Source organism: Malaclemys terrapin, chromosome 1 (genome assembly GCF_027887155.1).
Source record: "Malaclemys terrapin pileata isolate rMalTer1 chromosome 1, rMalTer1.hap1, whole genome shotgun sequence".
NCBI lineage: Eukaryota > Metazoa > Chordata > Testudines > Emydidae > Malaclemys > Malaclemys terrapin.
This window is the reverse complement of record NC_071505.1, coordinates 311,992,761-312,005,902: the sequence shown is the minus strand read 5'-3', so window position 1 is coordinate 312,005,902 and position 13,142 is coordinate 311,992,761.

Below are 13,142 nucleotides of genomic sequence, written 5' to 3'. Positions count from 1 at the left end.
GGCAGGAGAGATGAGGGAAAGAGGAGCAGGTGTGGAGTGAAGCAACGGTGAAGAGACTGTGAGGGAGGGTTGGAGCAAACAGCCCATCAGCACAGGGAAGAGAAAGTCCAATTAAAACTGTAGAAAGTTCTCAGTGTCTAGGAGTCCCTGCTTTGGCTGCTTCTATTCCTACCTGCTGGAGAGTCTGGCTGACTCTCCCAAGGCCACATAGTGGGAGGCACCAGCTGGGTACTAGTACCACCAATGTGTCTGGGGGTCTCCCCGTCACAGTTCTGGGTCCAGCAGGGTGCTGGAGGCGAGGTGGCCCTGGCTGGGTCCCACTGGGCCAAAGAGAGTGAGAATGACTCTACAGCTCAGTGGAATGTGGGAGAGTCAGGTTCCAATTCCTGCTCCAAATAATATTTAATTATTTCATACAAGGTGGAAAAGCTTCAACAGGAGACACTCACCTAGGGTGGCCACTCACACATTCACAGAATACCAGACCATCCAGTACTTTTAGTCCCCTACTGGCATGACCCCATCCTCACTGCCATGACCTCACATGTGCAGTGCATGTGAGGTCACACCGCGTGAGCAGACACCATTTTGAAGAGTGCACCACTCTGCCCCCACCAGTGTGACCTCGTATGCCCAACGCTGGCAGCCAAAGCGCTCTTTAAAATGGTATCTCCTGTCCAACACCACATCCGCTTTTGTCTCTGTACCAAATGGGGGACAAATCTCAGAACAGTAGGACTGTCTGGTTCAAACCTGGACATATGGCCTGCCTAAATTCACCCCAGAATGCCCAATAACTAGGGCACTCACCTAGGAAATGGGAAACCTGTTTTCAAATCCATGCTTCAAATCAGAGAGAGGAAGGGCTGTGAACCTGGGTCTCCCATATCTTGGCTGAGATATCTAGCCACTGGGCTATAGGGTATAAAGTGGTGGTGGAAGTGGTCACTATCACCAGCTATGTTTTGGATATGACCTGATCCAGTAGATGTGCTCTAAGACAAGCTCTGGGGACACCTACCAGATTGAGTCCTGTAGGTGGAATAGGCAAAAGAATGCCTAGTTTGAGGATCCCACCATGACTTACGTGTGAGTCGTGCATCAGGAGTGAGGTGGCTGTATGCATGCCTAACAGCAGAAATTTAGGTACCTATGGGACTTTACCAGTGGAAAATTGGGCACCTAGGGAATTTAGGCACTTACAGTGTAAGGTAGTAGCTGAAAGAGGAATCTGAAGATCTAAATTTTGGACTTAACTCCCTTTGTTGATCTAGCCCTTAATTTTCATTGAGGTCGGTGACATTCCTTTGCAAGGAAGGCTAAAAAAGTCTGAAGCAATGAAAAGTAAGTATAAGCTCCTCTGACTTTTCACTTTTAAAAAAATGCTAAATAACCAAAAGAATAGTTTCACTATATAAAGACCAGATGATCATAATGGTCCCTTTTGACCTTAAAGTCTATGAGTCTATGAGTCTATGAGACATGGGCCAAGATTTTCAATAAGGGAGGCCTAAATCCTTATTTATGGTGATGTAGGGTTTACCTTTAGAGTTCCCCCTTGTGCTGAGTAGAGCATTTCCTCTGTCCCTGGTAGTTTCCTCTGGCAGCAGGGGTTCTACAGTCAGACTGGAGAGGGGCTGTGTCTCTTCATCTACAAGTAGGATTGCCACCCATCTGGTTTTTACCCAGACAGTCTGGATTTTGGCTTGTGAGTCCAGGTGCCATTTGACAAGCCCCAGTGTTCAGTTTTTTTGATCTGTGGAAAAGGTAGCAACCCTAAGTGGAAGGAAGGAGGCAGCACAGCAGCAGCAGTTACTGCTTCCAGGGCCAGACTGCTTGTGTGGATCATGGCAGTGCGTGGCCCTGTGCGGCTCTGCACAGCCCACAGGTGGTGGGCAGGCGGCCTTGACCTGCTGGTGAAGATCCTGCAAGTGATGGGGGCCTTGGGAGAAAGAGACAGAGCAGGGGTGGAGCCTTGGGGAGAAGAGGTGGAGCAGGCAGCGGGGCCTCAGGTGTCCAGTTACTAGCCATTAGAAAGGTGGCAATCCTAGCTTCAAGTATTAGGGAGGCAGTTCTCCTCTCTCTCCCCACTTCTGGGATTTAACTATAGTTCAAGTGAAAAAGGCAAGGCTGAGGAGTCTTACAGTCCAGGTTCACCCACTCTCCTTGCAAGGTCACCAAGTCAACTGTCTACAGGATAGAGCTAAGTTTGGAAAACTGAAGTAAAGAAAATCCCTCCTCTTATCCAGAGAGTCAGGCAGCAGAGGATCTTCAGCAGCATGTCTAACAAGCAGTCCTCACTCTGTGGGTTCAGGGAGCTCTATAGTCTGACTCTGCTTCCCACTGAGTGCTACGCCTTACTAAGCTGGGATCCTTTCTTTTAAGGAGTCACCCTTTTTCAGGTCTCAAAGGTGCACTCGGTTGGAGCTGATTGTGCCCAGAGGAGCTTATAAACCCTTCCTGGCTGGGGTGGGAGCCCATTCTACCACAAGGCTCTAACTAATTAGATTTTTAAAAATGTCTTGTGATTTTAGGTGTCTTAATTTTTGGGTGCCCAACTTGAGACATCTTAAAGGGGCCTGAGTTTCTGAGGGCCAGTGCTCAGCAGTTTCTGAATATCAGGTCCCTTTAAGATGTCTCAGGTCGGTCACCCAAAAATAAGACATCCAAAATCAATAGACATTTTGAAAATCTTGGCCCATAAACCCAAAAAATAGCATATTTGCAAAAGGTTGGCTGTTGATATGTTCATTCAAAGATTACTGTATTGGAAGTAACTTGATTCCCTGCTCCTCAACTGAGAGATCCAGCTGCTGGGACCAAGTTAGCTCATACTGTGTCCTTTTTCAAATGCCCCTTTAAATGACTAACTCGTTTCAAACACTGTTGTTGTAGATGTCACATTCTTTTTTTAGTTTGGCTTTTATTTTTGTGACTTTTGTTTTTTCCTGTAGAAAGAAAGACATAATCTTCAATCACATTGATAATGAAAAGTTCATAGATGTTTGTAATAAAGTCTCAACTCTTTAATGGCATTGGAACTCAATAACATTGAAATATAAAGTAGACACTAGATTATACAGACTTTGATTACACCCATGGGAAATTACAAATGTTATATGAGCTGCAAGAGGGCCCCCCTATTGTTCTCTGAATACTGTAGAAACATATTAAAAATTAGAAGACAAAATAATAATGGAAGCAGCATATATTGACTCTAAAACATAACCAAAATATGTTCCCTCCTTTGAACCAAAATCTACAAATATGCAAAATTTCATGACAATTAGATTTACAAAAAGAAATATTCAGACATGTTCACTAAGAGTTAAATCCTCATGCTTAGTCAATTGATTAAGGGCTGAATCTTCTGAGTAGCTGGACGGTGAGGAGTCTTTCCCCCAGCAGCCTGCAGAGCTACTCTACAGAGACTACTCCAACTTACTAGCTGAAATAGATCTCTGCATCCTTACAAATACCCATCCTCGTTCCTCTCCTCTGGTTTGCCTCTGCTCCGCCCTTGCCTGCTCTGCTGGGGGCAAGATTTGCCAGTGCAGAGTATTTGGGGATGGTGATGAAATTGTAATGATCAATTTTTCAGTGGGAAAATAAGACAGAAAGAGGCAGACCCTCAGCAGGTATAAATTATCATAGTTCCATTGATTTTAATAAAGCTATGACAATTTACAGTAGCTGAGGATCTTGCTGAAAAGATTTTTAAAATAAGAATACACTCCTTTGTGACTTGAAATCATTAATTTTACAATATGGTAGATATTTAATCCCCCAGGGCACACAGTCTTTGGTGACCATCTGTGGCAATGCACGCATTTTAAATAAGGGCATGAGCATGCATGTTGTCTTTGCACCCAGGAGGCTAGCAAAATTGGGTTCGAAGTTACAGAAATGAAACAAATTGAAAATTGCAAGAACAAAAGTTATATAAAATATTTCTGAGTCATGAACAAAGTTCAAATAAAATCTATTTGCAATTTATGGAGGAGCATAACTTGAGGCTTTCCTGGAGAATTTTCCTACATTTTTGCTATATATTTCTCTATAGGCATGGCATCTATTAAAAGTGAAGGGTTTTTATGTAATATTAGAAGGCCCACCCAATATTGCAGGGCTTCTGTGAATTGTTCCAATGCCTATAATGGGGCTATCCATGGGAGTAAGAGAGACAGAATCAGACCCAGAGTAATTGGGTTTATACATACCCATAGAATGAATAAACTTTCAGTACTTGGTGGTGGTGTGAGGCCAATCCCTGAGATTCCTTACTGGTTGGAGTAGTGCTCTTTTTTTAACATTGTTTCAGTCATGAGAAATTTTTAAAAAGATGGAAGTACAAAAAGGAAAAAAAGCCTCTCCTGAAGATTGATTGTAAACCTTTTCAAGGCAGTGCCTAGAAGCAAGCAGTTCTTCAGGGAGCATCTATTTCTGGATTGAAATCCAAGTTGCTGATTCCCATTGCTGTTGCATTTTTCAGACCCTCTTGTTATGAGTTTATAAAGCTCTCTTGGAAGAACAGCTGCACGGAGAGGACTGCAGTCCCCACAATGGTTTTCTAGGAGTCATGAATTCATGAGCTCTCCAAACTGAAACAGGCTCAGCTATCTCTTCTTTTTTGAGAACAGCTACAGAGGCAAATAGTGCAGAGTCAAAAAAATCTTGTCATTTAAGAATTTTTGGGCTCTCCATCTTCTTTTCTTGTGAGATGCGAGGTGATAGGGTACAGAGACCCTGACTAAATACCAGTGTGAATGGAGCTAGCTGCATGTTCAGACCTCCCATGGGGGAAGTAATGACACAGGGCCAAGGACTGAAGGACCAGTTAGCCCCTCAGAAGTGTGCTCATTAATGCTACAGAAACAGCTCCATGGTAGTCAGAGAGGAAGAGGACATAAGACTGGCCATACTAGACCAGACCAATAGTCCATCTAGCCCAGTATCCTGTCTCCTGACAGTGGCCAATGCCAGGTGCTTCAGAGGGAATGAACAGAACAGGTAATCATCGGGTGATCCATCTGTTGTCATTCACTACCAGCTTCTGGCCATCAGAGGCTAGGGACGCCCAGAGCATGGGGTTGCATCTCTGACCATCTTGGCTAATAGCCATTGCTGGACCTATCCTCCATGAACTTATTTAATTCTTCTGAAGAGCCACACTCAGTTGCTAGTGGGGTAGTTTGAAGCCTAAGCTGGTTCCTTTCTTCTTGGAAAGCCTTTTATTTCTTTTTTCATAGATTTTCAGGCCAGGAGGGACTGTTATAATCATTGGCTGACCTCCTGAATAGAACAACACAGATTGCATCTGTGCCCCCTAAATCCCAAAAGCCAGCCCAGGGAGAAAAAGTCTCTATGTGAAAGATGTTTATTTGTTGTTAGATCATGCATATTGCCCAGTCCATCAGACGACAAGGTCCTAGGGCCAAATCCTGAAGTAGTGTACATGGCATAAATTACACATTGCTAAATGGGTGCAATTTATCTTCTGTGGGATGGAAGGTCAGATTATAGCGGGAAAAGTAGCCAAATGGAGGGTGTAAGAAAGTATAAGATAAAATAGCTTTATCCATATTTCATCATATATCCTTTAGTGGGGGCTTTTCCTGTCACAACCCTGCCCTTCTGCCCCTTCAGCATGTAAATTATATATTAGTTAAGTGGGTGCAATTTATACTGCCATTTGTGCCATCTTTGCATTTTGCCATTAGTCTTCACTGGATGCACAAAGCTCCTGCAACATTATTTGCAACAGATTTACTAAGTCCCAAAGAAGTAGCTAAACCTCCTGACAGGGCCAATATAAACAGTAGCAGTTTTGGGGAACAGTGTAGCCCATGACTGCAGCGACCCCACAAACTGGAGAGAGAATCTCAGGTTTCATTTTTTTAAAGATGTTTCTAGCCCTTTTTGGTTGCAATGTAAACTGATCATTGGAATTAAAAAATCTGGGGTGAATTTTCCAATAATGTATGGGCTATTTACAGTCCCACCTACAGCCACCCTGTGTAACCAACAGCCATTGATCCTTGGATTTGTTGGTAGACTCCTGACCAATCTGTGGCCAAGGTACTATTCCGTCTGCCTTGCTGGAGCTGGCTCATCTATTGAGCAGTCAATTTGACCTTTGACTAGAAGAAGCAACAGCTCAATAATGTAAGAGACAGTGGAGTGCACTCACCCCAGGACTAAAAGCCAGGTACTCCTGTGTTGTAATCCCCATTGTGACATGCACAACACTTAGTACAATGAACTTAATTTATGTATGCACCTTTATTTTATTATTTTATTCTATATATATATATAGCTGTCTGTCTGGCTGTGTGTGTGTGTGTGTGTGTGTGTGTGTAAGTAAAAGAAAAAGAATGGGACAACAGAGGACACTCTCAGTAGAGAATTCCAGAACTGACTGGACGCCCCGGGGACTGAACCCTTACCCTACAAAAGGCCTTTCTGAAACACAGTTGAGATGCATTGATAGGGAACACTGTATTGTATCTGCTCTATAGAGCAGTCCTACTTTATTTCCAGTGTAATCAGTCTTGCCCCTTCCATTAGCACTGTTTTATTCTGGAGTATAATATAAAGTATTGTGTGATACTGTATTTCTTCTCACAGATACACAGGGTTAGCAATTTAATAAAGTCGTAGATTTTGTGGATGGATGGAATCAGTCATCCAATAAATTCATCTCCTTACCGATGTAAGCAGAGTCTGAATGAGCTCTCCCCTGACATCTAGTGATGAGCTGTGGAAGAGCTGATCTTGTTTGCATGGGCACACTTACCCTGCCTAGATGCACAGCATGATGGGATTGCTTGCCCAAATGATCACTTTTGGCTGTGTTGGATCCCCAGTGTCCTTCTTATTGGGGTGGGAGTAATAAAGGGTTGTTATCCTTGTTGTATGAATCTACGGCAGCAGAACTGTGCCTGGCATAACCCAATTGAGGGACTCACCCTCAACTAAACAGCACTTGCTAGGCAGGGGACATGGGTTCCAAAGCCTAGGGGAGAGGTTAGCACTTGTACCTGCACCTGGTAGTATATGCCCTGCTTAAGGGTCAAATAGATACTATTTGCCCCTTTCTCTGTCTACTGTATAATATAAGAGCTAATTTACACTCAGTTGAGAGTCTTGTTACATGCTGCAGAGCTAAAATCACTGATATCTAGGTCTAAGTGTTAGATCTGCTTTGGGACAGTGTCTCTGATGCAAGAAGCTGCCACACTACCAGCTGAAATCACTGAGAGCCATGTTAAGTGGTGGGCCCTGAAGACATTTTGATGAGCGTCCAGCAGGGTGGCTGGTGGAGAAGTACGGTGAGCGGCTGGCAGAGAGGGCCAGAGCAGAGCCCCACAAAGAGGTGTGGTGATCACCTGGCAGGGTGGCTGGTAGAGAGGGGTGGCAAGCGAGTGCCTGAGCAGCGGAGCGAGTAAGGTGCCTCCTTACCCCCCACTCCACCCAGGGTGGGAGGTGAACTTTGCACATGCACCTCTGACCTCTGGGTCTGCACTGACTAAGGATAGCAACTGTGAGTGGGGTACAGAGAAGGGATGGGCACGTTAAAGGGACTTTTGGGTTGCTGGACTTAAGAACCTGAGGGGAAAAGGACACTGCCCAACTTCCTTGGGGGGGTGGGTCTTTTGCTCATGGTTTATGTGTATGAACCCTTTTTGCAGTGTTTTCCCAAATTAATGCTGAGTTACTTCCCTTCTTTTATTAAAGATTTTTTGCTACACTCAGACTCTGTGTTTGTGAGAGGGGAAGTATTGCCTCTTAGAGGCGCCCAGGGGGTGGTGTATAATTGTTTCAGGTCACTGGGTGGGGGCGCAAGATGTTTTTGTGTTGTATTGTTGAAAAGGAACCTCTAGATACTGAACACAGCCCTTGTTGCTGCCAACTCAGACTGGCAGAAGGGTTATAGTGCAGTTTTTTATTTACCAGCATATACAACAGTGGACCAACTTCTCAGCTGGTATAAACCAGCATTATCTCTCTTGACTAATGGTGTAAAGGTTACAAGCAAGTCAAACAAACTCTCATGCTTCTAGGCATAAGCCAACCTTTAACAAGTGAAGCTTGGGAAGAAACTTTCTTTTTGGGCAGGCTATTCCATATATGCCTACTTCAGGATCACTTGCACCGTCCTCTGAAGCTGCTGGTACGGGCCACTATTGAAGAATGGCTACTGGACTAACTGTACCATTGGTCTGCTACAGTATGGCAATTCCTATGTTCCTGTAGTATCCAGCTGATAGCTATGTAGTGCACAGCTGTATGTGAGTGAAAAAGAACCATATTGTGAATATAATTAACATGAAGTGAATGACAATCTAGTAATCTGGAGTAACTCTTTCAAAGATTTCTCACAGGCAGATTTAAATGTTCTTCTTTTCAATTTTCAGGCATGTGTTTCATATATTGAGGTCATTAGCATATCTAAGAAATCCATTTTATTGTAGTTTATACTGTGTGTTCAGTGTATTTAGTCATCATAAGGTAAATAATTCATAAGTAACAACAGATATGAGCCAACAGTTAACATATGTGTATGATCACAGTACAGAAATGTGTGGGAGAAATTTCAAACATATTTGGCAATTTAATGCATACTTCCACCTTATCTACCTTCAGATATCCCCTAGAGCAGAGGTTCTCAAACTGGGGGTCGGGACCCCTCAGGGGGGTCTCGAGGTTATTACATGGGGGTCGCGAGCTGTCAGCCTCCACCCCAAATTCCACTTTGCCTCCAGCATTTATAATGGTGTTAAATATATAAAAAAGTGTTCTAAATTTATAAGGGGGGGGGTCGCATGCAGAAGCTTGCTATGTGAAAGGGGTCACCAGTACAGAAGTTTCAGAACCACTGCCCTAGAGCTATATATATATTCGATAAGACCACGTTAATACATATAATGATGCAGTTTGCTGTGGCTAATTGATAATAGCATTATTTTGTATGTACCTAAAACATGACATTTGAAATCACACAATCAGTTAATTCCCAAGGACAGGAAGAATTCTCATATTCGGCCATGTTTGTCAATATGAGGACGAACCAGTTCTCTGTATGGGTACATGCACTAGTTCCTAAAAGTGGTAAAATATCATGTCATAGGAAATTCATGCAGGCTATGCTACTGCAGTGTGGTTTATAATCCTCTCATCTGAAAAGTTAAGTATGATGTGATATTATCCAGCACAGGATAAATATGATTCCTGTGTGTTTTACTCTTCTGCCATCTGTGATTTCCTTTTATTAATCCAACCTACTTCAGTCATATGGTTTCAGTAGACTTGAACTGCCAGACAGAAGTGGCATTTGCCTAAATATTTGTTTCTTTTAGGGTTTCATTTGTGTATCTACATTAATAGCTTAGCTCCCTCTCCACCCATTTTGGAGAGGAGCAGAAACACTCTCTTCCTCTCCTCACAATCTCCCACACTCATCCTTGGAGACTTCAGCTTCCATGTTGATGACCTATCCTGCCCCTTAGCTGCATATTTCCTCGCGCTCACCCCTTCATTTGACCTGCAGCCCTGGTTTAACTGTCCCACTCATTAAAAAGACCATTTACTTGACTTGGTCTTTACCAAGCATTGCTATCTCTCTGATCTCTCTGTTGCTCAGTTCCCTCTCCCCAACCATCACATGGTCTCTTTTAGCAGCACTCATCAGCCCTCCCCATTTCCCCAGTGCCTTGTCTCTTAGCCTTTCTGCTGACTTCCAGTCCATAAGCATTGATAACATTGCATCTCCTCTCAGACCTCTGTTCCAATGATATGGTTGTTGAGTCTCTCCATGCTTCACTCTCCTCCACCTGTGACTCCTTTGCCCTTCTCTCCCACAGTCAGGTCCACTGTGGCTCATCCCCTACCTCAGCTTCCTCTGCTGTTGCTCTTTCACTGTGGAGCATCTCTCGTGGAAATCCTGTGACCTCCACTACACATTTGTTCTTTCCTCCTTCAGTTCTGCCATCTTCCTTGCTAACCAACTCTACTTCTCCAACTTAATTGAATCCCCTGCACACAATCCTAACAACCTTTTCTCTGCATTGATTCAATTCTCAATCCCTCCCCTCCTGGGAGAGAACTTGAAAATAGTATTACATGCCTAAATTCCAGTTTTTATGCATGTATCTGACAAGCATGTTTTCAATGTCACCTCTGATGTATTGTTTTCTTCATTTGCACTGTACCAGGTCATTGTCTTAGAATGTAAGGACTTTAAGGCATGGGTAGATGTTTAGCGCAGTCCTATTGCACAATTCCGTGCGCATCTAGAATGCCATAATCAGTAATAATAATTACCGGTATACTGTCATCCTGCGGTGAAGTTTGCAGAAGGGTGACAGATGTCCTGCAAAACTCCCCTAAATTCACCTGGTGGGTTATATGTGGGACCACACAGAATGCAAACTGCAGATCCTGGGTCCCCTTGGGAAAAGGAAGTTGGAGCCCCACTGAGAGCTGATCCCTCCATGGTGATGACTGGATCCCTTCTTCTTCATGGCAGCATGGCTTCTCTAAGTTGCCAGTGGATCCTCTGTCCATAGCTGGTTAAACAGTTCCTTTTGCTTAGGGGGCTGAAGGCACAAAATAAGAGTTAATGTTGTTTGAAACAGCATTAACTCGTGCAGATATATGAGTAGATATCTATACAGATTAAGGGAACATGACACACAGAGTAGCTGCTTCTCGGGCACATTGCCTCCTAAAATAGCGACAAATGTCACTTCTTTAAAGTCTGATAACTCAAGACTTTCTAGGACCAGAAGCAAATGCTATGTGTCCCTCTGGAAAACTAAGAAGCCTCTCTTTCCAATGGTATAAATCTTCCAATTCTCCCTCTACAAAGTACAGGATCTTAAACCTAACACTGATCCAGGACTCAGTATTGCTCATCCTAAGGGTGAGGCCCAAGCATTTTTGGGTGAATCTCCATATGTTTTTGGGAAAGGAAGAATCTTTTCTCATGGCAAATTGATTTTTTTATGATGGTGGTTATAAGAAGTTGCTCAGAATTTGATATGTGAGAAATAAGCCAGGGGATGAACTGGTGGGCAAAGTGGAGGTGAAGCAGTAAAAGGTGCATGATACATGCACTGTATCTCAAAAATATCACATTGATGTGGAACATATGGGAAGTTTATATGGTGGTGCAACAGGGTGCCAGGAACTACATCCTGCATGGAGATGCAAGACTGTGTTGATCCACTCTGTTAGCAGTTAAAATCCTGTAGAAAGCTGAGAAGTAACTTCTGATGACTCATTGTGGCAGACACAACCTTTTAACTCCACCAGGATATAAGAGAGGTAGGCGTGAAACTCTGGTTAAAAGGAACTAGTGATAGAGACATTTCCACATGGATGTCTTGGGGATAAAAGTGTAGGCTTTTAATATTGCTTGAGGTATCAATAAAGGCAAACTTTTTTGAGGGGGTGCATTTGACATTATGCATCGTGTATAGATTTTCTGTGGTGCCAGGCTGGAACACCACTTACTTACAGAGGGGTATAATATTTGGGATGTCCTGCATAATTCATGTGTGGCTTTGATATTTATGAGTAATTCAGACATCAGAGCCTCAAGTTAGATAAAACCTTTATGCCACAACTTCTTATCCCATATGTGTGTATGTGCATCTCTCCTTCTTTTAACTATGGTGCTGCTATTCATGTGATAACCTTGTAGCCATTTTACCTGCACTCTGCCCACTAATCCATCTCTGCTGCTGACATTACAAACTTCTGAACAGCTTTCAAACACCCACCTAATGCTGGTGTAGATTGTATTATGGTAGCACCTAGAGGCCCAACTCAGGGACCAAAATCCATTATATGAGATATGGGAGACATAGGTTATAAAAAAAATCTCTCCCCATGATGAAAGACAACAGATGTATCATTGTGGAAAGATAAAAAAACAGTGAAACAGGCATGATTAGCACAAAAAGCAGCAGGCCTAGCCAATATCAAGTGTTTTTGACAGAGATGAATTTTAAGGAGAGATTATAAGGAAAACAATCATAAAATCATAAGGCTGGAAATCAAGAGATCATCAAGTCCAGTCCCCTGAACCAAGGCAGGACCAGGTTAACCTAGATCATCCCTGACGTGTTTGTCCAACCTTTTTTAAAAAGCTCTAATGATGGGGATTCCACAACCTCCCTTAGAAGCCTATTCCCGAAAGTAACTACCGTTACAGTCAGAAAGTTTTCCCTAATATCTAACCTAAATCTCCCTTGCTGTAGACTAAGCCCATTGCTTCTGTCAGAACCTCAGTGGACATGGAGAACTGTCCTCTCTATAATAGCCATTAACATATTTGAAGACTGTTATGTAGTGGCTTTTGGGATATTACTGGGAAGCTTTTTCCATACATAAGGAGCATGAAAGAGCATGAAATTGCTTGTTAGAAAATTGGACTAATGGGCAATGAAAGTTTGCATTGTTGACACAGCAGTGGTAATATAACCAAGTGATCTGAGCGTCTGATATTTGGTTGTTTACCAGGGCTAGAAACAGGTGGGAAGGTGGCTCCCAGCTCCGCTCCAGGAACATAGAGTACAAATTTCTAGTCCCATTATACAGTGAGATATTGGATTTTAAATCTGTTGCTAGTCCAAAACTGAATATTGTCCATTATGTTCTTCAAACTGTTGTAGCTGGGAAAGGTGAGATGGGTCACACCAGCTCCTTGATAGCCACCCACATAAAAGAACCACCAAATATATTATTTTTCATCTGCTTGCAAAATTCTTCCTCTCAATTCTTCCTCTTCTAGCCTCCACCACTAACGTCTTTGGGCCCTGCCCTATCAGAGGGTCATGTCATTCAAACCTCACCTTGATATAAAATAATCTTTCTGGCAAATCAACAGACCCTTCTGGCGACTTCCTTCTCATTGCTGTGATATGGCTGGTGACAAATAAATAAAAACCCACCAGATTTACTAGTAACTTTCCGCCCCCCGCCCCCCAACAGATTGTTGCTAGGACAATACTGATTTGTAAACCATTTGGGTTTGCAGAGTAGTTTACTTTAAAATTGCACTGGACCGTAGTTTGCTCGCAGAAACCCGTCCAAGAGTCCGGTTCACAGAAAAGTGATTTCATTATGAAGCATTA